Genomic DNA, 26,012 nt, shown 5'->3' with positions numbered 1-26,012 from the left:
CTTACAGCCTGTTTCAATCTTGTTAGATCTCATCAGTGCAAGATATTGGAACATGGCTTCTGAGTGGGTTGGACTTGTAGAGTAGCTGTTTTCAGACGGTCTTATGCTGCATGTCTTGAACTATAAGGGCTTTTTGGCTCATTTTAGCCCATCTCACCCTTACCAGACTAGGTTCTCTGCTTCGCTACTCTGAAGGGTGAAAGCCTATTGGGAGACTCAAACAAGATTGGAAGGGGAGAGTAATAATCCCCAGTAAGGTGTCCAGAGGGTCAAAATCCTTTAAGAATACCTTAATTATTGCTTTAAGTAGTGTGTGTCTGTATTGTTTTGCACTTTTTGTGTTTATTGCTTGATTATTACATAAAAAGGGAACTGTTTGTTAATGAACTACTTATTCCTTGCTCTGAGCATTACATCCTCCATAACATGTGCAGATGTTCTTCATGTGTCTCAGGGGTCTGAGGTTAACCTGTTCTCTACTTTATAACCAGCAAAAGGGGAATTCATAGGTCCCCTGCTAGCAATAGCATTACACTTATGCTTTAGTAGTTAAGAGCATCTTCCATCCCAGCATTCTAAATGTGTATGCTGATATCGATATTTTATTCATGCTGATCCAAGTGATTGCCAAAATGTGACTGTCTGCATTTTTTCTGCATGACAAGCACTCCAAGAGATCACCCCAGACACAATCTTGAATAAACAAAGGTAGTTTATTGCACAGAATACAGCATCAGCTTGGCCTTTTGCATTTCATGATGTATTTAGTTCTTATTCATAATCAAGAGCTCTACAGCTTGATCTTTTTTTTTTCTTTCACAATCACATTATTTAAAATATAAAATGCCTTATAGCATTTTCTGGCTTAAGGTGGTAAACTTTATTTTTTGAAAGAACAGGATCATGAAAAAACAGTGGAAAAAAACATAAATGTGTGTGTGTGTGTGTGTGTGTGTGTAAACTCACACTCCCATTTTTCCATTGTTTGGCTTCACATTCTACTATTCATTTTCAATGAATCTGGCATCATGATTTGAAAAATAGCTTGAAATTGGAAAGTACAACTCCTATTGATTTCTACATGAACTTGCCAGCTTTTAAATGACAATTTTTTTTCTTTAATCATTAGATTTCAAAAGTTCAATGAATTGTGTTATTTGTTCTTACTTGACATTAAAGGACCATGTTCCCTGGTTAAGTTGTTGTCACTATGCTATACAGAGCAAAGAGTAGCTTCACTAAACGTACACCTTAATTATGCAAGCATTTTTGGTATTACATCCTCTATATTAAATTATGAATTTCCATTTGCATACGGCAATAAAAGAAGTAATCAATAGGGAACTATATATTTGTAACTGAGGTTTATTGCTCATCAACACAACAACAACAACATGAAGTACAACCCACATTAGAAACATAATACAGGTTTAGGATCCCTTATCCGGAAACCCGATATCCAGAAAGCTCAGAATTACTCCATGCCAGCTGCAAGTAGAACAATGAATGCAGCAATCTGATTGGTTGCCATGGATTACTGCCCATGTGCAAATTTGCCCAGTGTTGATAAATGACCCCCACTAAGCAGTGACGTTGCTGAGAAGAAAAAAAAATATGCACCAAAGGTTCTTCAGATAACTACAGTACATGTATGTGAATACATATAAACAATACAATACATATTTGTGTGTATATATATATATATATATATATATATATATATATATATATATATATACATACATACATACATACATGAATTACAAATTAAACCTATTTGCATGTAAATCTAGCAAAATATGTGTTTATGTTATTGGCACTATGGCATATGGTTGCTTTGCTACAGTCATAAATCTGAAGATTTTTCTCTCCATGTAACTGCTGGCTTCCTCTGGAGTGACTTCATCCTCATCATCGCCTAGGGTCTAGCATATCAAAGCTCTTAAGCTTTGAAAGGCCTCCAGTTGAGAAATACATTTTGAGGTCCCTGTTTTTCTGCAATTTAGCCTTAATCAACATCCATCTTTGTCAAGCTTAGTATACAGAGACTAGGTCAGTATCTACCCAAAAGGGCACTTGTTATCTGTACAGTAGTGACAACTATCTGCAGTTGCAGTGAATTAAACTGCATTAGGTAAATAAGAACCACAAGCCTCAAAGCACCTTATAAGTATACAAGGCTGGTCAGCACATTTATTTGTTTTTCATACATTTTATAATGGTTATTTGATCATAAACGCAGTGTGCAAAGTGCCCTTTTTTACCCTGAATGCAGAATTCACCCACCCGAGAGGGGGTGTTGCCTCCAAGGCAATTGCATCCAATGCATCGAAATGCATGCACTTGCCCTTGAGTTTTCATGGAATTTGGATCAAACTGTTCTGAAAGATTAGATGCTGTCATTGAAGGGGTTGAAAAACTGTAATGCCATTGAAGGGGTTGAAAAACTGTAATGCAAAAAACTAGTGTTTTTTACTATAAAATCTGAATTTTTAGTGAAAACAAAAACCCTCAAATTTTTCGAGATTTTTTTATACCCCAAGGGTGTAAAGAGTGAGAAAATCCACAATCTCAGACCTGCAGAGGTTGTATATAAGTCATTGGGAGAGGTCCCTTTCCTATTTGGAAGTTTATGTCTTCTGCGCTTGAATTAGCCTGAAATCCTGAAAAATTCTGGCTTTTTGGGAAAACCCCAAGTAAGCTTTTTTAATAATAAATAAGGTCAAATCGTGGAGTCTAGTTTGGTTGGACTTAATTAAATATTCCGAAAAATTTGGATTTTGATAAATAACCCCCAGAATGATGTGTGCATCTGATGCTGGCCACTAAGGATCTGTGAATCAATCCACACACTTGTGCAAGAACGTGGGATGAACAAAGAGGTGCCAAGTGCAACTGCATGGATGTAGAGCGTACTGTCAATGAATGGCTTCCATTCACGCAATAACTGTATCCAAGTTTGCACGACTGCAACTATGGTTAGATAATGTATCAGTCTGCGATCACCTTGATATGAATTTTGTTTCAAAAGTCATTTGGTTCTAACAGTCCTTGAAGACTTGCAATGGCAGTAAAAGACAGTTTAATATGTCCCTAAAGCTCGTTGCCAGTTGTTTACTGCACAATCATTTCTGAGCAATTACTAAATATAGAAATTTAAACATTTCAAAACAGGCAATAGCAATTTGACTGCTACATCTGTCAGAAAATAGCACAGACACATTATTTGCAACAATGACTCTTTAGATAACTACATGCAGATGAATACAAAATAACCAGCAGCAAAGTAAATCATTTCGTTTACAGCCAACATAAATAGCCATGTTTGTTAAGTAGTGAATCTACAGTGCACCCAGAACACAGTGCAGAACTTAAATGAGAGAAAATGTCCTGATTACATAAACTGAGTATTTCCATTGCAGCTTGCAGATTATATAAATCAGATAGCAAAACAACAAATAATAAGGTGAGGGTTTCAAACTTTTTCCGTTGTAGGCAACTACCTTTAACTAAGTTCCAGAATAGCTTGCTTGTATTGGGAAGCAGCAATTTGCAGCAGCAGGAAAGTTGTGCATTTAACAAAGCTGTGTAAGAGTGGAGACTAGGACACAGCTTGGATAAGATTTCATCATTTTCAGATATCCAGTTTGGAGACAAAAGTTCAGGCATGCATAAAGTTTCTGCACAAAAGAGAGGCACATTCCCAGGACCCCATTATCATTCGGAGTTTAGTCTGTGCAAAAGCATTTTCAAAATCAGGGGGTTTAGGTTTCAAGTTTATGAACTCGCTGCACTATGCCATGTTCCATTCTCTGTACACGTCTTGTTATATTCCTATCCAAATAATCTCAACATACTGTACCACCAACTTTAGCCGTGTAACACAATGACACCTGACTTGTCTTGATAGTGTTAATGTTCCGATGAGAAATAATACCTTATTTACACCAGTATTTTACATATAATAAGGAGAGCAAGATTGGAGGCAGGTGATTGAGGATCCAAAATTGGTGAAAGGAACATCAGAAACCTTCAACCTTCAATATAACTATTAGGCTACACCTATCGCTAAAAATGAAAAGACCTGAAATTGTATGTAGCGTTAAAGACCACAGTAAAAAGGTGGGGCAACAGTGATGAAAGGAAAACATTTGTCTTTAGTTGATGGTGAAGACAGAGAAGTAAATGCAGACTTTGCTTTCTTGTATCATTTGACAACATCTATTGATCTACTGTAGAAAATATCCTGATAGTATTGATGTGTCTGTGGAAACATAGTACCTAATTGTTCAGCCCATGGTATTTTCTGTGACTATGAATGTGGGACAGGACCAGTGATAGAACAGAAGTATTGATAATATTGTGTATGTTGAATCCTTCTTACTCTACTTGGGTATGCACGCAGCCTTCAAGTAAAATTTAACTAAAACAGTACACATACAATCTCGACTCTTGCCTTCTGATGCCTATTCTGCATCCCTGCTTTATACCATACATGTTAATAGCAATAAAAACAAATGCTTTTGCACATGACATTTTTTGGCCTTTACGAATCCTGTCCTCTAGATAATATTAAAACACAAAATCAAAGGCAACATCCCTTTATTCCCACACAAGTGTTGCTACATTATAATAAGAATACAAGAGAAATTTCAAATCTTCTGTTTGAGCTGGAAACAGATGTCCTTTGCAATTTGAGGGAGTACTTTTTAGGTAAAGCTACAAAACTGATTTTGTATTCAACAGATTCCAGTACAGTGAAGGTCATAGGTGGGTGATGGTAGAGACGATGACATGATATAGGACAAATCTTGATTTATTCTAGCTCCTGTTGATTCTCAGCAAGCAAATTGATCTTTTTCCCCTGCAAATTTGCAGCTGATTTGCATTGATTGCCAATAAGGCTTGACCGGTCCTAATTACACAATTCACATAAATAGAAATCTAGTCAAAATCAAATGACTAATTTTTTGGGAACACTTGCTGCTGCTTCAGCCGTAGTGTAAAGAAACAAAATATACTGAGGATATTTCATTCAGCACCATGGACAGAGAACAAAGCATGTTCCATAAGAATACAGCAGAGCAACCCCTCTGTCACAAAATATCTTATTGTAATTGCATTATTAGCACACATTTGAAAAATAACCCCACTACAAATATTGCTAATAACAGAGTGTACATCCCTGTTTGAAAATGTTAGTAAAACTACTATTTTACTACTACAGGTATAGGATCCCTTATCTGGAAACCTGATATCCAGAAAGCTCTGAATACTATAATGTCAACATTATTTAAGGCTGGAGCTTTACACAGCAATATCACCAAACATTCCATACCTGTATTTTTAAAAGCTTGTCCAATTTTAATCTAAAATCTCTTTATTACCTAGCATTTGTTACATTTAAATAAAAGAAGCACAACAGTATATCAAGTTTAAGTATTATCTAGCATCAAGCAAATCTTCCATGCTATCCCCTAAGAGTTCTTTCTGCAAACAGATTTTTATGCATATGGAAATGACATGACGGTAGCACGTTATTTAGGTCCTTCCAACCCTGTGCTTTAATGACTAAAATGGCAAGAATAAAACATATTTCACAGCTATTGTTTTGAGGTCGAAATGTCTACCTCTCCCATCCTAACTGTCAGTTTACTTCCGCCCATGTCATACTGCATGAAAAGTGAGTCACAGTATTCATGGGTAAGAGGTACAGCTCAAAAATTGAAGCCTCCTGTGATTCATGTCTCACTTGCTCAGCCCACGCATATTGGCGAGTGCTACTATCATAACCATCTCTCACAATTATAATTAGGTCCTTTCTTCACAGTTTAGCTACTTAATGTTTTTTCCAATCAAGCTGGAGTTCTAGCTAACAAAATTGTGCAAAAACTATGTCTAATGGCTGTGCAAGTCATATATACTACTAACTCTAGAATTAATACATATGACTTTTACAAACAACTTAAAAACGACTGAAAATTTGTAAGTATAGTATATTGGAAAGGTGCCTATAATTTCTTTCTGTGTTGAAGTTTCACCTATTAAACATTACTTTTTTGTAATTGTAGTCTATAGGCAGTTACGCTACCTTAATAATATAGAAAAGCACATGTTGGTATGCTCTGCATAAAAAATAAAATTCATGTTATTACCCTGCCCCCCCCAAAGAGGGGTGTTAACAGTACAATTTTTAAATGAATATTGTATTTTTTGCTGGACTTTGGCCCTGAAACAAGTTTTCGAATCAGTAAAATGTGTGTGAGTTTTAGATATTTGATTTTTTTATTAAATAACTCCCTAAACAAATTTCGAGTATATTCTAATTTATTAGAGTTAAAAAAAGCTCACATGAATTCCAAATTTGACCTTTGATACAGTAAATGTGCCTCCTAATCTCTAAAATTCAAGTTTTGGAAGCTCCTATTCGAATTTGGGAGTTTTAGCGCAAAAAACCCCATTGAACCGTGGTAAGAATTTGAGTTTGAACATTGATAAATCATCCCCCTAGAGTGCATTTTAAACAAATAATTCCATGAACTCTATAATAATAAAAAAGTACATTGTACTTGATGGTAATCCTTGCTGGTAGCAAAACAATATTATTGGGTTTATTTGATATTTAAAAATGGTTTTAGCACACATAACCCATGGAGATCCAAATTACAGAAATATCCCTTATCCAAAAAAACCCAGGTCTGAGCATTCTGGATAACAAGTCCCATACCTTTATAAAGAATGAATACATAAAACCAACATCTCCATCTATCAACTAGTGAGATATAAATACATTTTTTATTTTTTAGTATAGTGACATCCCCATTGACACCAGGGACAGGCTGCCAGTGTTTGGCCTGGGGGTTCTTAGTGACACCAGGAATAGTGTCCCCAGACGCTGTCACACAGCAATGGACTGCAAAACATAGGTTTCTGAGTTTCTTGTATTATAAGAGTCTGAAATGCCAAGCAATGCACACAGACCAAAGCAGGGAAACAGCACTGGTGTGAATGCAAACCAAAGAATTAAACTTGATTTACATGAAACGTGTCTGGACTACAGGAGTGGGTGAGGACTAGAAAGAATTTTAGCGCACAAGGTATGATGGAATTAAACTGGAACAGAAAATAAGCAACATTGAAAGATAAGGAAGCAAGCTGGGATGAGAAAGCGATGTCAGTGACTGCTGAAATTAGAATTATCATGCACAGGTAAACATTCTGTGCTAGTTTATTATAAGTCTTCTCTGCATACACCTGGACTGTAACTACTGCTTTGCAACACATCACTTGTTTTTGCTATTTAACTCTTTATATACAGTACACGCTTATAAACGCATCCATAGCAGTTGTGCTGAGCTTTCAACTATAATGTAAACATTGCTATTTGTTGTATTGTAGTGGCTTATTTATTAAAATCCGATTTTATCTCAAGATTTTCTGCTACAAACTCCGATCAAATCCACTCAGGTTTTTTACGCTTATTTATTATTACATTTTACCGAAAATTTGCTTTGCGGGAAAAAATCAGATTTTCAAGATTTTCTGGGATTTTTCACCCAAAAACTCAGATTTCTTATGCTTTTTTGCCTGAAAACTGAAAACTTCGGGGTATTGTACGAAACCCAGCACACATCAAAAAATTATTGGGACTTCTCCCGTTGAATTATATGCAACCTCGACAGGTCTGAGATGTCGGATTATCTGATTCTGACTTTTCCATCCTTGGGGTTAAATAAATTCCAAAAAAATTGTGATTTTTTTAAAAGTTTTATTTAAAAAAAAATCATTTTTGCATTCGGAGTTTAGTATATAACCCCCGTAGTCTTTGGGCAGCCCACATAAGATCAACTGCCATCAGTACAGAATACTGTACATAAAAAACTTTAATCTGGAAGAAAGTCAGTTATTATTCTGCCCCAAAAATGTCATCTAAACAGACATGGCGTGAACAGTACATTTTTTGTTACTAATATTGAAAAAGTGCTGTTGTACTAAAGATGAAGCCACTTTGGTTCATGTGTTTAACGCAGAATAATTAAAAACATTTAACTCATTTATCCCATTTAACACAAATAATTATGTCACAGAATCCCATCTAATTGAGTTTTTTTAGGCCTTATGTGAACTGGTGGTATTGCAAAGTTAGATGCATTAAATGGGTTTATATGACTTTAGACAACACATCTAGTAAAAGTAAATTTAGAGCAACTGGACTTCTACTAGATACCATGAGGTGAATGAATGAAAGCCTAAATAGAAATTTAGATAACACCTAAATGTTTATCTCGAGTCATACCTGCTGATTGGTTGCTATAGGTTACTGCCCCTGGGCAAACTTAGTGCCTTTAATTACATAACCCCAATAATGTATTAATACACAAATTCAAGTGACTTCATCAGTAGTTTCTTGTCTCTAACTCCTGAAAATCTACATACCCCAGTTTCTGAACCTATAATACTATATAATACATAAAAGCCATGAATATCTTGTAAATTATATCCTTATAAATGGTGAGTAGTGATATCATCAGTTATAAATGGTGAGTAGTGATGTCATTTCTGTCACATGACTCACTGAAACTTAGTTCCAACCCTGATATAGAGAATAAAGTACCCCCTGTTGCAAAATATGAGGATATTAGAAGTTACCTCAGAGTTCCATGACCCGTATAAAAACATTTGTGTTTTTATCTGGTCATGAAACTCCTTGGTAACTTATAATATACTTATAATTTACAAGAGGGGGTACTTTATTCTCTATATAGTACACAAAAGCTATGAATATCTTGTAAATGATATCCTTATAATCGGTGAGTTCTGATGTCATCAGTTATAAACGGTAAGTTCTGATTTCATTTCTGTCACATGACTCACTGAAACTTGTGTATTATAATAAATAAAGTACCCCCAGTTGCAAAATATGAGGAAATTAGAAGTTACCGAGGAGTTTCATGACCTGTATAAAAACACTCAGCCTTCGGCCCCATGTTTTTACAGTATATGGTCATGAAACTCCTCGGTCACTTATAATATCCTTATAATTTACAAGAGGGGGTACTTTATTCACTAAATAATACACCTGCAACACAGGCCCGCCCCCAGGGTTCCTTCTACAAGTTAAAAAACCCATTGGTGGCCATGGTACACCCTACAAGTTAAAAAAAACATTGGTGGTCGGGCGCGCCATGAAAGATTTGCACTCAAGTGGGGGTTTTCTAATTCGGAAAGTGCAGCACACCCAGGACCCCTTTTAAGCGTTAAATCTACCAGGTCCGGGACAACTGTACCCCCGTGCCCCCCTAATGGCGGTCCTGAACAGAACCCATTCCCATAGTTGGTTAATGTGTGCCCCCCAAATGAATAATCTGGCTGGTAAATCAGTGTCAAATTAAACAAGTATCTCACTTGTCATTGTATGCCTTATACACCTGCACTTGGCATATTCACAAATGGTTTTGACAGTTTATTGTACAGTATGATGCATTGATTTGATCTTAAACTGTGCACTCACTTGGAGCAGAAATCCCTGATGGAGACAAACCTAATGTAACTATAGTGTGACACCGAGAAAAGTAACTGAATGTATTACATTTGCCTTGTCAGCACCCTATATAAGCAATGTCTTATTGGATTCTTACTGTAGTCTACAAGTGATTTCCAGCTGAACTGAAACTAATACTGCAATGTAAATAGGTGCATTCAAAGTCAATTAATACAGTAAGAGGAGAGCACTCCAAAGTAGCAATATGCTGTGATTTATTAACGACTACTACACGACATGTTTCGGGTCTCATATAACCTTTTTCAAGCGTATCCCTTTTTCAAGGTGCATTCAAAGGTTACAAACTGTTTTTACTTTACTCAAATCATAAGCAATCAATCTTTCTACAATGGCAGACTTCTTGTAAAAAGTAAGCTGTATTAGTTATGATGCTTATATAGATATTGCATACAAAACTTTCTATATTGCTGTCTGATAAGAAAATAATTGCATGAGAAGAATTTCATTTCAAAAGCCACAATGAAACGTTTTTTTTTTCCAGAAAGTAATATTATATTCAGCCAAAGTAACATTGACTGTGTATATATTTAACGCTCAACAACCCACAACTAAACTATTTATATTTCCTAATGGGCTTGTCCTTCGCAAAATAGATGAACACAATTTCTTCAGTTATGGAATTATTAAGGCAGTCTGTTATGCTAAATACACCATTTCTAGTAAGTCCAGTAAGTGAAACAGATGCGCCATGTACTTAACGCTTTCAGCACCTGAACACATCTAATTGCCTTTGGAGTCTGATCAGTCAGCACAGCTAAATATACAGTAAATGCCTACTATAAGGGGCAGATTTATCAAGGGTCGAATATGAAAAACTTCGAAATTCGAATTCAAAAAGACCAACCGAAATTAAATCCAAGTTTTTTTTTTTGGCTGAATAGGTCCGTTTTCAATCGAATAGGTCCGTTTTTCAATCAAATTTGAATCGTATGAATCAAAGTAATAGTGCATTCGAACAATTCCAACAATGATAGGCTAAAACAGCAATTAGGCAGGTTTTAGATGGCTAATGATCGAAGTAGAATTTTTAAAGACAGTACATGATAAATTTCAAATTTTGAATTTTCAAATTCGAATCGAATTTGGACTATTTCCTAGTCGAATTTTCACTTTGACCTTTGATAAATCTGCCCCTAAGAGTTTCTTAGGAAACTCAAGGAGAAAAGAGGATTAATGCTGCCCCCTGCTTATCCAGCTATTACCCACAATATTTGTGGAATGTATTTATTGTATTTATTGCATTTGCAAAACTAGGGAAAAAACCTTGTGATTATATTAGTTATCCGCAGTAGACATTACTTGAAGCCATCGTATAAAATAAACAACATCTAGCATTCCCAGTTACAGTAACTTAACCAAGTGGTGTCAGGCTTGGGTGCGGGTCGTGCAGCTGGGCCCCCCACTCCAATCCGGAAGTGATTTTCTTGGAGGATACGTGTGTGCGTGAACCACTGGCTGGTCCAGAGGGGGTGGGGGCCTCCACTAGTTCCGCAACTGTCCACTTAGAAAATCTTGGCATTTTAGCCCATCCCTAATCCACCAAGGCCCTAGACCTTTAACACCTGTGCCAATTATTCCTTCCTTGACTTCAAAAAAAGCAAAAGTTGTGCTCACCACTAAATTTCAAACCACTAGGCAGGGTTTGACCACAAAATTCATACAGACAAGAGGTCATCTGCATTCACTTATTATCATTATACATAGGATATTAAGACATTTTGTGCATACAGCTACTAAAAATGCCCTCCCCTTAGAACAAAACAGGGATGTTTGTCCATAAATTGCAATATATTTAAGCTGGCCAACTACTTCAAAGTCATCCCATATCTGGCCAGTCCTACGCTCAATTTTCATCTGATTCATTAAGAATTCTATTGCTTCATTATACATTTTACACAGGGACTGAGTGTTACTTGCAACTTTCTTGCTTTCACAGGACTTAAAGTAGAAAATAAATAATATGTTTATTTGTTACCGGGAAACTAATGTTTCAGCTAGCACTCTAGCCTTTCCCAAAGATAAAACTTTATTTCCTAAAAATGAAGAAATCTTCAAATATTAAACTATGGCTGTGCACCACATGTCAATACTGTACAGAGTTTTAGCATAAAGGGTGATGCTATTGCTGAAAACTTCATCCCATCAATATAACCAATGAACAGATTATTACATTATACAGTATTGAAATAATCAAGCTGAATTAGAATGGCTGGTATTTATTTTAAAAAGTGAGAAGCAATAAATCTAATTTTGCATGGTTACAGCGTTGACCTTAGAGCCGAGATTACACAAAATACATACTCATAAAATCAATTAATAGATCTGTACCCCTCTCTAATGTATATGTATATGTATACAGTGCTGTGCAGATATGCATTAGCTTTGTGTATCTTTGTTTATTTTCCATTCAAGGATTTGTTAATATAAATTCATCTGCAAACAACTTCTACAATCCTATGAAAATATTGCAATATGCTGCTCATTCAATATTGTGATTGCATTGATAACAAAAGTAAAATACCACACGTCAGCTTGCTATACTAATGGAATTATAAACTGTTTGCTGCTGTGACAAATGTATTTGGAGTGAGGGTAGGCTATTGATAAACATGAAAGCAAAAACAAAAATGACAGCTTAGCTATTTACAGTATATGGAGCAATCCTCGTACAGTATCTAAGTGAGATCTCTGCCTTCATTGATTTCATTGATACCGTCATGCAATATGGTGTTATGTAATAAATGATACATTTATCATAGGTTTAACATACCTAAAATAGAAATAAAGCATATATCCAATGACTGAATGCACTCCTGGATTCCTTATGTATTGCACAGTATATAATGACTGGATAAGCAACCTTTACATGATGCTCCACATGATAGAAAGGCCCCTTTTCCTGAAAATGTTAGACGCAAAAGAAGCTACAACTCCCCTCTGTCTTCTTGTTGAAAAAGAAATGTTCTTTCTACAATAGAATACAGGCCAGAAAAGGCCATATATATTTTGGAATCCATTTTCCATGATAAATTATTCCTTCTGCATATTGCCCCATATGCATATTGCCCCACACGTGCTTCAATATAATGGCACACATCGAATGCAATTAATTTGGCCTTTCAGAAATTAGAAGCTCATTGGGTGGGGTACAAATAGTTCAGAATCACCCACCATGATTGTTTGGTTGGTGGGTACATCTGGTATGCAATTGTCCCTCGGGAATGACTCATGTGCTTTGCCCTTAAAATACTGACCCTACATGATGCCTTTTAATATTTAGGGGCAGATTAACTAAAGGGCGAAGTGGCTAACGCTAGTGACTTTTAGCCAGAAATCACATCTGCGGGGACATCGCCAATTCACTAACAGGCGCAGATTTGCTAGCAAAAGAGACCGTCACTAACATTTGTTCACACTCAATTGCCAGGCGACTTTTCGCTCTGTCGAAGGTCGTTACTGCGCAAATTCACTAAAGTGCAGATTTTACTGAACGTTACCTCTTTCGCCAGAGTTGACTTCCCCACCTCAGACCAGGCGAAGTACTTAAAAGAACTTAGATCTTCCTCAATCTTCTGTCACTTACATCATATCCTGTGAGCCGAAAATGCATTAAAGTTCAAAAAATGCTGGCGACTTTTCCTTTTTTTAAGCGGGATTGGCTGCAAAAGTCCTAACAAACTTTTTTTGGGTAACCGGTTTTCTCTAGACATTTCCTAACATATGGAACATTCATTTTACAGTGTGCTCATGTGTAGAGAATTATATTAACTCTCTTGTCTTTATTAAGGTTCCCTGGACATTTTTAATAAAAAGTGGTAACTTCAAGGGGCCGATTCACTCAGCTCGAGTGAAGGATTCGAATGAAAAATACTTCGAATTACGAAGTATTTTTTGGGTACTTCGACCATCGAATGGGCTACTTCGACCTTCGACTACGACCTTCGACTTCGATTCGAACGATTCGAACGAAAAATCGTTTGACTATTCGACCATTCGATAGTCGAAGTACTTTCCCTTTAAAAAAAACTTCGACCCCCTACTTCGGCAGATAAAACCTACCGAAGTCAATGTTAGCCTATGGGGAAGGTCCCCATAGGCTTGCTAACCTTTTTTTGATCAAAGGATTTTCCTTCGATCGTTGGATTAAAATCCTTCGAATCGTTCGATTCGAAGGATTTAATCGTTCGATCGAACGAAAAATCCTTCGATCGATCGATCGCAGGATTAGCGCTAAATCCTTCGACTTCGATATTCGAAGTCGAAGGATTTCAATTCGAGGGTCGAATTTCGAAGTATTTTTAACTTCGAAATTCGACCCTTAGTGAATCGGCCCCCAAGCATTTGCACCAACATTTAAAAATAAAGACCTCCATACAACTTTAAATTACCCGCCCTATGCAAATTGACCTAAGCACAAGATCACTAGCAAATTTTCTCTAGGCACAAACGAACATTCGCCAGCGTTCGGCGCCCAGGATGAAACTCCACATATTAGTGAATTAGCATAGTCATATCGCATTTTTGAATTTACCCCGTAGAATCCATGTTTATCTTTTTCCACCTAAATAAATTGCAACCTTCCTGATCATTTTTGTTTTATTATTCTGTGTACCAATATCTCATATATATCTCTATATATCTCTATATCTCTATATCTCTATATCTCTATATCATCTCTTTATCTCTATATCATCTCTTTATCTCTCTATCTCTCTATCTCTCTATCTCTCTATCTCTATCTCTCTATCTCTCTATCTCTCTATCTCTCTATCTCTCTATCTCTCTATCTCTCTATCTCTCTATCTCTCTATCTCTCTATCTCTCTATCTCTATCGATATCGATATCGATATCGATATATCTATATATCTATATATCTATATCGATATCGATATAGATATAGATATAGAGATAGAGATATAGATATATAGATATATATATATATATATATATATATATAAAAGCTACAGTACAATAAAACTTTAAAAACATTTAATGTGCTTGCATCTCTCTGCTCGCATCTCTCACACACATTTTTATATGAGTTTGCTTCAATTTTATGTTTCTGCATGGAAAAGAACAAGAATCATAATGCTCTATTGCAACTTATCTTTGTAACATAATTATTGCAATTCATATTCTCTGCCCATCCCTAATAAGTCTTATACACATGTGTCTGTGTCTATATCTCAAACATGTGTTAATGCATTTACCTAAATAGAACTGGTATGAAATCTATCTATAGACATAACCTATTTCTAGTGAACAGACATATAGAGGATGCACAGGTTTATTTTCCTTAGACTCTTTTACCTTTAAATTGTGAGAGCTTTGATGTAATAGGAATCATCAGAGAGGAACAGCTAGTTACCAAGGAGACTCCCTGATGAATCAGAGAGACTGACTGGTACCAGAGCTATACGTTCTGTATCTCCCTAATTCAGAGGACCTAACATTTACAGGAGAAAGGATTGTGTTTCAGACAGCTACGTTTGTTTGCTGAGAAACAGGACTGGATCTCTTTGTTTTCCTCTTTTGATTATTGTTGTTGGGAATAATAGGTAGGTGATTTTTTTTTTCCCTGCAGGGAAACTGAAGAGTGCTAGCAATGAGATATTTTCTTAGATCGAAGTTGCCTTTAGAAAAACAAATACATTTCAAGGACGTGGTTGTCGAGTGAGATTAGATCAAAGGGGGGAAATGACATTATCAATATTAAATGTGGAAATCAGGAATGTGATTCAGTGTTTCAGAAGAGTGTGAAATGCTTCTATTTGGTGCAGCACTGAGATTTTTTCTTTAAGTCATGGCTCTTTGTTTTAAGTACCTTGTGATCTGATCTCTGTATGGATTCCTGGACTAGGTCTCAATGGGTTAGGATTTCAACTTCCGCAATCTTTGGGTAAGCACTGCCTCAACAAAGCTGTTGGAAAAGCAAAAGACTTCTGATGCATCTATACAGCACAGAATGTGCCCGGAGTTTGTCTCTTTAACGCTTCATTTTCTGCCTTTACAATAAGGTGACAGTGCCAAGGACAGTGTTAATGGTCTAATGACACTTACAATTTTTCTGGCAGGATTCAAAAGTTACTTGTCCAGCCCAAAACTGCTATAAGTCCGCAACGGATTTGAGGAATCTATATTTCCATGGATCATAATTTTGAGTCAGTCCACAAACAAGATATTAAGGAAAGTGAACGAGGAATCAAAACAGAGTTTAAACATGTGGAAAGCCGGGGTCTATGAAATAAAGGTATGTTAGCATTTTCTTTTTAATTGTGTTTCATGTCTATAAACATGTTTAATATTTAAATCTATTTTATTTTATTTACACAGTGAATATAATATATTCTATATCTTTACACTGTCATAACAGATTTGGGGTTTTGGGGGGGTTCAAAATGATTAATAATTATATTATTTAATAACAAAGATTAATAATATTGTCTGTGTTAAATCATCATGTTATCCATTGCCCCTCCTCCTTGTATAGGAACAGTTCTACTGACCAGGTCCAAGCATTAAAATCGTAATGTCTAATCTAGTTTGGCTGGTGTTGAGAATAAGCAGGACATGGATGCTTTTAGTAATAGTCACAAGATGGAATATAATGAGTACAGTAATATGGTAATTTTCAAGAGTGGGTGTAAATATTTCAGTTCTCCATTTCATTAAAATAAACATGATGAATGGAGTAATGAGGAGTGTACTGTTGGTTTACAGGAATTATGTTTTCCGTCTCTACTCTAAATATATATGTATTCATAATATATATGTATAGATAATAGATAGATAGGAACATAGATATCTATAATATATATATGTGTGTGTCATGATACCACCTCCCACTCATGAATGGCCTACCCACAATGTATGAACCTTTACTGACACCAGGGAGGTAACTTCCAAATCAAGACCTGTGCCTGAAGGTCAGAATAATTGCACGCCTTAACTAAGGTCAGAAGTAGCTGGTTTCATAAAATTGCTACTACTACATGGTTTATAGGAATTTTTAAGTTTTGGCCACCAGCCATTAAAATGTAAAATTAAAAATTGCACCAATTTACAAGTCTTAGAAGCATGATACCAGCTTATTTTACGGTTTCTGACAGCCCTATGAATCTAAATTGCCTGGTGAAATGCAAGTCCTTACTCAGACTAGTAAAAGTATTGCAACTGTAAATTTTACCTAACTGAACAAGATTATGGCCCAACTAGCTTTATTACAGTTTGAAAAGTCACAATGTATTCCACCATTAGATGTATACTTACAGGACATTATAGACAAATAGCAGGGGACCTTTTTACCCATAAAGAGGGACATGAGGTCATGCATCACAAACTGTTTTATAGGCTTAAAATGAAGCCAAAACAAGCAACAAGATTACAAAATATAAATGTCTCCAATGCAAATCTCACACTAAAAAGAACTGAAACCTGATTGGTTGCCTCCCCAACTGTATCAATGGTTATGATTCAGGATATATAAAGTGGCAAGCATTTTCCATTGCACTGTACAAAAGTGGGAATATTACAACTATTCCTGATAAATTCCAAAAGAAATCAAGGCCTTGTGGACAAGAGATTACAATATATGGCATTCAGTAGTTAATGTTATTTACAACACAGTCAGTGTTTATTGGTGCAATTTGCAGGACTGCATTATTATTCAAAGAATTTTAAAAAACATAGTTAAGACAGGGTATGACCCTGATGCAGAAAACAAATTGTTAACTACGTCATAGAAATTCTATCAGCCAATATCGACATCAAATGTACCATAAAATGAGATGATAGAATTTTTATGCATGCAAGCATCATACTGAGGGTCATTAAACTGTGCTTTTCAGATGAAAGGGACTGATCTCAGATGGGTGCTTTTGTATTAAAGTTCATATTGAGTTGTTTCTAAAAGGAATGTCATTTCAATGGAGTAGTGATCACTCACTTCAGTATGAACTGACAAGTGATTTTTACATTAACTTCTAAAATTTCTATATTAAAGTACAACATTTAAGGGGTCATTGCCCAATGCGAAGTTATGGCTTTAACATGTTTAAAGGGAGAGTTCATTTTAACCTTCTAAATATATGAAGGCAATATTGATTTAGAAAACTGTGGTTTGTGTTTTTGTCTACTTTTCTGTACCGAATATCTGCAACTGCTTATTTAAACTGCAACCTGATTGCAAGGTCACACATTTTTTTCCTGTCATATCCACGTTTTCTTCCATTGTAACATTTAAGCAACTAAAATGTCAGGTTAGTCATTATATAACAAAGCAGTTAAATTAATTGAAAAGCATAGAAGCATAAAAGGCAGTATCTAGATTAGTACTTTCTACAAAGAATTAAAAATACATTTTAACTTCTGATTGGTTGCTATGGCTAACTGCACTGGAGGTAGATTTGTCCAGTGTTTGTAATTGAGACCCCTTTAAAGGGGTCGTTCACCTTTTATTTAGCTCTCATGTAATGTGGAGAGGTGGAGGTAATTTTTGAATTTCAGCAGCTGCCGGATTGTTAGGGTCTAAATCACCCTTAGTAACCAAACAGTAGTTTGAATGAGAGATTGAAATATGGATAGGAGAGGGTCTGAATCGAAACAAAAGTAAAACATTTACAATAACAATAAAATTGTAGCCTTACAGAGCAATAGCCTTTTGGATTTTGGGGTCAGTGACTCCTTCCTGAAAGCTGAAAAGAGTCAAAAAAATTCAAAACTATAAAACATGAAGAACAGTTGAAAAATTGCTAAGAATAAGACATTCTATAACATCGTAAAAGTTAACTTGTAGGTGAACTAAAACTTTAAATAAGGCTCAAAACAGTCCATGTATAAGTTCTTTAGTTAAAGGAAAACTATACCCCCCAAACAATGTAGGTCTCTATAAAAAGATATTGCATAAAACAGCTCATATGTAAAATTCTGATTCATGTAAACCATTGTCATAATAATATACTTTTCTAGTAGTATGTGCCATTGGGTAATCATAAATAGAAAACTGCCATTTTAAAAAATAGGGGCCGCCCCCTGGGATCGTAGGATTCACTGTACTCACAACCATACCAACAAACCATACATGTTAGGTCACATGAGCCAATTAACAGACAGAGTTGTGTCTTATGCTTCCACACTTCTTCCTGTTACAGTTAGAGTTGAAGTATTTCTGGTCAGGTGATCTCTGAGACAGCACAGAGACCATCACGAAATGGTGGCTCAAGGCAAGAGATGTAAAAGGGCAATATTTACTTAAATATATATTCCAGTTTGGTAAGATTCTTTAATATGCCACTTAATATGATATGAACTATCTGTTGCTTAAGTGTTCATTTTGGGGGTATAGTTTTCCTTTAAGCAACTAGACTCCAACAGGTTATTTATGCATGTGTTTTTTGTATGTAAATTGTCAGGTGGGAATGAGCAGAACCCAAAAGCTTAATTCCAAATTTTTAAATATATTGTACCTTCTTACTGGCCCCAGTGACATTTGATTGACATTTGGTTGTAAGAACATATAACACATAACTAAAGCTGAACACACATGTGAAGATCACTTTGTTTGGTCAGGTTGCCATGAGCACTTGGGCAGATTATTGGATCAATTTAAAAACCAGTGAAATGTCATTGGATAAGGCTTGCCTTCATATATTCATGGAATATCCCTCTGGCTTTTGTAATCCTTATCTTTGTGAACCAGTATGGAAACTATAGTGGAAGCAGACCCTATGGTTGCAGGGGGGCCTGGGGAACAGAGAAGCCCAGACCATAGGGTCTGCATTCTCTATAGCTTTAAAGAAATCCACACTCACCAGCTGCAAACCTGGGGACATGAGGGGAAGGCAGGACAGGCAGGCAGGAGTAAGTGGGTGGCTGAGTGGGAGGGAGGATAGGCAGGTGTAAGGGCAGGAGATCCAGAGAGAGTCAGGGAGGATGGGCAAGTGGCTTAGAGGAATGGATGATGGGCAGTCCAGAGAGAGGGAAGGTGACTGAGAGGGCAGACAGAAGAGTTGAGGCCATGCGGTTGAAGTGCACGCTGGGCCACTCTGAAGTTCTTTTGTGTGTGTGGGGGGGGGGCAGTGTGGTCTAGCTACATCACTGTAGTAAACACCAATAAAAACTCCCACCCTACCTCTAAGTCTGGAAGGTGGTCTGGGTGGTTTGGATCTGTGTGGATCAGGGGTACAAGTGCAATAATAATTTGTTGTAAAAACCCTACATATGTTACTGTTGTATTGCAACCTACCTTGCACCTGCACATTTTTCTTATATCTCTCCTAAATTTTGTTGGGTGCTGTGAGCATACTGCAGCTACATGCACCACAACTACACCAGGAATGTTATTGTTGTTGCAGCCGAATCCAAAACTGATCCTTAATTTTTTTGTTTGCTTAGATGATGGAGCAATTGTATGCCGTTGGCAAACAAAGCCCTATTTTTAATATAATTTTTACTTCTCTGGTTCACTTTTTGATCTTAAATATGGCTTTTAGGCTTAAATATGGCCGGTTGAAAGTCAATTAATATGCCAAAACTATAAGTATTACTCTATTTAACTATACAGAGAATTGCGATTTAACCCTGTTCTTTAAGTCCAAAGCTTGAGAAGGGCTTAACACAGTAATTACATTGCTTATTTAGGCCCACATTAAACCTATTAAAACACAATGTGCTTATCTAGTAATTTAGACAAATATAATAAGGCTTTACGTTTGTTTATTGAATCATACAACCTCTACAAACTGTAACACCCTGGATTAGCCAATAGAAATCTTAAGTTTATTATAAGTACCCAGCAGACAATAATAGGTCAGCGCTTGCCCTATGTTTGGAGCAGTTTTGGTATTTTTTTTAATTACATGGTAAGCCATGAGACCAGGTACATTAGTCCCCCTTTTTGTTATGTAAAAGCTCTTATGATTTGTATATTTGTATTAAAAATAACAAACTGCTTAGTGATTGCTTATACTGTAGGCACAACTAAATGTGGAACTTTGCTAGAATTGTATTTTCAGGCAGAAGTACTTTTTGCATGAAGTTACATAAGAGATGACAGCCATAGAATAAAAGTGGATTTTTTAAGACAATTAGCAAGTCACATGTGTGATTCTTTGTAAGGAAATGTTTTTATGTTGTTATAAAAACCTAGCACTTGAGTTACTTGGGACCGCTTTCCTCTGAATGAGGCATATAGGTCTGGGCATCACTGACCCTAACTTGTTCATTCTTTCCTACTACCTGGGAAAGAAAACCTGAAAACTCACCAAACTTGATTGTAAGCCTATTTATGAAAAGATGTGAGTGTCAAATAAAAACTTTTTTTTTTGTAGCCTTTAACCATGGAGAAAAGGATGGCTGAAGTATAAGCTTATAGGGAATAGTAACTATGTGTATAATATGGCTGGTTTTGTCTCCAGGAGTAACAATTTCAAACTCCGAACCACCAAGAGAGCTAGAATTACTTCTCCATACAGAAGGGACAGCCAAATGCTCCAAAAGACCATCTCCCACCATCAAAGAAGTGATAGAGCCCTGCTATGGATCCTGTAGCAATCACAGGGGGAAAGAGGGAAATGATGTCAGGGGACAGGAGCAATTCCTGTCAATGATTCCAAGCTAAATTTGTTTCTGCCTTTGCCTAAATATAATCAGGGTGATCTGACTACAGGTCATGCTGATTCTATAATCGTGCTGCCCCTGCAATTATAGCTTCAGGCCTTTTCTTTAGGTTTATAATTCTTTAGGACAACATGGCTTGAAATTCTACACAGATTCACTGGATTTTTCCAACAGTATAACCTGCAACGGTGGTTTTATTATCATTATACTGTTGTGATATGATACAGCATGTCATTGCCCACTATCCTACCGGACAAAATCTGAGACACTGACGAAATTGGAAACAAACACCAGTGAACCGATGACTCATATGAAACATATTGATCTAGTGTTTTATGTTGCACTAAAATCTGAGATAAATGGCATACTGTGTACTGAGGCTGCAAAAGTATTTGTAAAGCAGCTATTTCTGTATTGCGGTATATAGTATATAGTATAGTCTGAAGGGGTGGCCTCTGGTACGGTGATATTCTTTATGGGTAAAAAGGTCCCCTGCTATTTGTTTATAATGTCCTCTAATGTACTTGTAAAGTGTAATCATGTCCCCTCGCAAGCACCTTTTTACCAGAGAAAATTACCACAACCATGACAGTCTACCCTCAATATTTGTCTTCCGTCCCTCTAACCAGTTTAATTGCATGTCTCTGCATTCTCTCCAGCTCATTTATATCCCTCTTAAGCACTGGAGTCCAAAACTGCACTGCATACTCCAGATGAGGCCTTACCAGGGACCTATAAAGAGGCATAATTATGTTTTCATCTCTTGCGTTAATGACCTTTTTATGCAAGACAGAACTTTATTTGCTTTAGTAGCCACAGAATGACACTGCCCAGAATTAGACAACGTGTTATCTACAAAGACCCCTAGATCCTTCTCATTTAAGGAAACTCCCAACACACTGCCATTTAGTATATAACTTGCATTTATATTATTTTTGTCAATGTGCATAACCTTGTATTTATCAACATTGAACCTCATTTTCCAGTTTGCTGATCACCATGCTTCATTAATTTTTCATTGAATTTACAAACTCTTCCAACTTGTAGCTATCATATTGGGGAAGCATATTTCCAGCTAATGCTGTTGCCCTTACCCTTTCTCGCAAAAGAGCTTAAAGTGATATTAACACTAAAAAACTATTATTCAAAATATTAATGGACATCGCAGGTTACCTATAGCTCTTGTTGATCGTTTTTCCCGGATAGCTCTGCTTTTGTAAGTAATTGTTACTTGAAGTTCTTAAACCTTACTGTTTTGCCAATCTGATTGTCTAATGCTAACAGACTACTGAAGCTCAAATATGGAGCACCCTCATAGAGGAACATGGGGGATCAGATGGGTAATGTAAAAGCATCTGGAAATATTTTTATGGCAAAATTCAAAATAGCATACAAAGACAATGTTATGATAGATGAAAAATGGTTCATTTTCTGATGTCAGTATCTCTTTAAAGGAGAAGGAAAGGTTAAAACTAATTAAGCCTCATCAGAAAGGTCCACCTAAATATACCAGTAAACCCCTGCTCTGAGTCCTCTGTCAAAAGAAACACTGCATTTCTTTCCTTCTATTGTGTACACATGGGCTTCTGTATCAGACTTCCTGTCTTCATCTGAAACCTCCTTGCCCCAGAGTGAGCATGCTCAGTTTGCTCCTCTCCCCCGCCCCTTCTCTGCTGTAATCAGAGCCCAGAGCTATAAGTGAGCAGGGAGAGACTCAGACAGGAAGTGATGTCACACCAAGCTAATACTGCAGCTGCTATCCTAAACAAACAGACTTCTAGAGCTTTTTACTCAGGTATGGTAAAACATTCTACAGAATAAATATAGTATTCCAGCTTGCACTATTGCAGCTAATCTATTGGCAATAAAATGCTTCTGTAGCTTTCCTTCTCCTTTAATGCACAAATCTAATCACCGTGTGGAAATTGACATTCAGCACTATATAACTACACAGAGGCTCTAGAATGTAATATTTCTTTATTGCCTATACAGCTGTAGGTTGATTGAGTCAAAGAACTAGTTCACAGACAAACTTCAGAATCCTAAGCTTAGAACTGTAGATTAGATCCTTAGAGACACAACATCCATTGGCCTGTCAAGGCTTTATATAAGTAAATGCATTTCACTAGTGACACATTGACAGGGATCAAAGAATAGCGAGGTCAGGCTAAGAAACACTATTTTATTTTGGTGCTTATCTTCATACTGGAGTTCATCGTGTTTATCTTTTTGTTTTCCTATGTTTAGCAGATCAATAACATTGCTGTACTACCCACATTCTGATGTTCCTAGCAGTATTAGTCTCACCTTCTTGCCCTTTCATGTTGTAAGGGAAAAAGCAATCATTTCAGCATTTTAAATGCACACTGAAGGAAAAAATGCTCAAATAAAATGTGTTCCTTTATGTGTGTTTTCAGCATTAACACATGCACTAAATGAACATAAGATTCCACAAATCGTTTTCTAAGAAAGAATTCTATTTCTCCTTTGGACTGATCATTGTCTGATTGCCCTTTGTTAAGACCATGGCCAAGAGCCCAGAGGATAAATAGTGCCAAGTATAAAATATAGTTATAAGGTAGCTAAGGTTGGAAAAAAGACAAATATAGCATTTTGAGGATGCTCTAAAGCTGGTTCCAGAGCTGTCCATTTCTATTATATATCATAATGCACCTGATCACTGTCCTAAAAGAAGGGATGAGATAGACTCTCCATGTTTTCTGATCTTCTCCAGTAATTCAGAGGTTCTGTGGTAGGGATGGGTGAATTTTTTCGCCTTGTTTCGCCGTAGAAATATAGACTTGTATACATACATACATACATAGACTTGTATGGTGTTGTGCGATAAAAAAAAATTGTCGCCCATAGACGTCTGTGACATTTCGTCTGCAGCGAATTTTTGGCGAAACGAAATGTGTCAAATTCGCCCATCCCTATTCTGTGGTACAGTTTTTGGTTTTTTTTAGAGGAGAAGCTTGCTTTTTCAAACTTCCATTCCCCGGAACCCTGGCTGCTAACTGTAACAAACACTCTACAACTTGGCCCATATGCTTGTTTGTGCTGCGTGCAGCTATTGTATTTTGCCAACAAAAGTAATTTTAATGCAATGGAAATCCCTTGAGCCCCCCACCAACAAATCTGGGAAAAATTAGTAAATGATAGCCTTCCAAGTCAGAAACTGACATATTTCATTAAAAGCTGCCCGGAGAAATTTGTAGCCATTTGGGGATTACAAAATGTCTGCTTGTATCTAGTGTCTAATGTGAGAGAAAGTAAGGTCTACACCTCTAACCCACCTTCTTTCCATCTCTTCTCTTTTTATTTCTTCGCTTATTGTATATTGTTTAAAGTAACAATAAGACCAAAAAATAAAAGTGTTTTAAAGGAATCACAGTATAATGTACTTTTGCCCTGCACTGGTAAAACTTGCATGTTTGCTTCAGAAACTCTAATATAGTTTAGTCTTTTCTACTTTTTCAGCTATTAATGGCTGCCCCCATGGTTACACAGTAGCTTGTTTATATACATTATTGCAGAGTTTCTGAAGCAAACCAACAAGTTTTAACATGCAGGGCAACAGTACTTTATATTTTATATTCCTATAATATTTTCATTTTTTTTACTGTTCCATTCTAACTTTTATTTTGTGTATGTTGGTGCAACCTTGAATTAAAATCCTTTAATATAGGAGAAAATTATTAAGGAGACTTGCTACTAAAAGTTAGTCAAGCATTTCTAGAGATATATGTTATTCCATAGCCCTTCAGCATACAGATACATACATGACCCTGTATTGATTAATTCATACTCTATTAGGGCTCAAACCCTTGCACTACTTTGCAGGTCTCCAAGTTAATCAGAAATCTTCAAAGTGTGTCCAGGTACAATAAACCATAGCAACCAATATGGTGACCATTAAATGCGATTAGACCTGATGCAAACTTTACACCACCACAACCTTTATTATACCAACCCATGATTGCTTTCTTTATGGATCATGGTTTATATGGGTGAAACAATGGCAAATAAAATCAAACAAGGACTGCATGGCTACCACTGGTGTTGTATAACCCAATACCCCCAAACTAGTGACCCCAAAAGAGGAAGGGTTTATCAGAAACTGAACATGGTTTTGGGTGGTCAATGGACGTACCTTGGTATAAAAGGGTATGTCCAGGGTGGAATGGGAGCATAGCTTAAAGGAATAGTTCAGTGTGAAAATAAAAACTGTGTAAATAGATAGGCTGTGCAAAATAAAAAATGTTTCTAATATAGTTAGTTAGCCAAAAATGTAATGATAAAGGCTGGAGTGAACAGATGTCTAATAAAACAGCCAGAATCCAACTTCCTGCTTTTCAGCTCTATAACTCTGAGTTAGTCAGCGACTTGAAGGGGGGCCACATGGTACATTTCTGTTCAGTGAGTTTGTAATTGATCCTCAGCATTCAGCTCAGATTCAAAAACAACAGATATGACCCATGTGGCCATTGACGTTGACTTCTATGTTTTTACCATGTTTGCATGGGTTTTCTCTGGCTACTCTGATTTCCTTCCAAGCTCCAAAAACATAGAAGCAGGTTCATTGGCTCCTGGTGCAACTGATCATAGTGTATGTGTGTAGACATCATATAGGATTTCTGATGAAGTAGGGCTGATGGGATTGGTGAACAGTCTTTGTTAATTGCTAATTAATATCGCTCTGTATAATAAATAATAACTAATCATTCCCCTTAATAACTACACAAGTCTAGCCCATAAAGTTATAGGTAGAAAATAAATATCCCTGCAAATGGCTGTGTAGCACTGCTAAACTTTCCCTTAGTAAGAACATAT

General features: G+C 36.4%; 1 protein-coding gene across 2 annotated transcripts in view; it reads left to right on the top strand.

Moving 5' to 3' along the window:
* The window catches only part of kcnmb2.S (potassium channel subfamily M regulatory beta subunit 2 S homeolog), a 206,929-nt gene that overhangs the window by 84,079 nt on the left and 96,838 nt on the right, over window positions 1–26,012 (top strand). Inside the window, exons 1-2 of one of the 2 annotated variants that reach the window (XM_041564863.1) lie at window positions 14,965–15,121; window positions 15,638–15,813. The gene's annotated coding sequence lies outside the window, so the exon portion shown is untranslated. Of the gene's footprint in view, window positions 1–14,964; window positions 15,122–15,637; window positions 15,814–26,012 lie in introns of those variants that run through there. The other variant, XM_018265695.2, reaches the window with a different exon arrangement.

The sequence above is a fragment of the Xenopus laevis genome, chromosome 5S (genome assembly GCF_017654675.1).
Source record: "Xenopus laevis strain J_2021 chromosome 5S, Xenopus_laevis_v10.1, whole genome shotgun sequence".
Classification (NCBI taxonomy): Eukaryota; Metazoa; Chordata; class Amphibia; order Anura; family Pipidae; genus Xenopus; species Xenopus laevis.
Note: the sequence above shows the minus strand (reverse complement) of the source record. Positions and strands in the feature narration are given on the sequence as shown.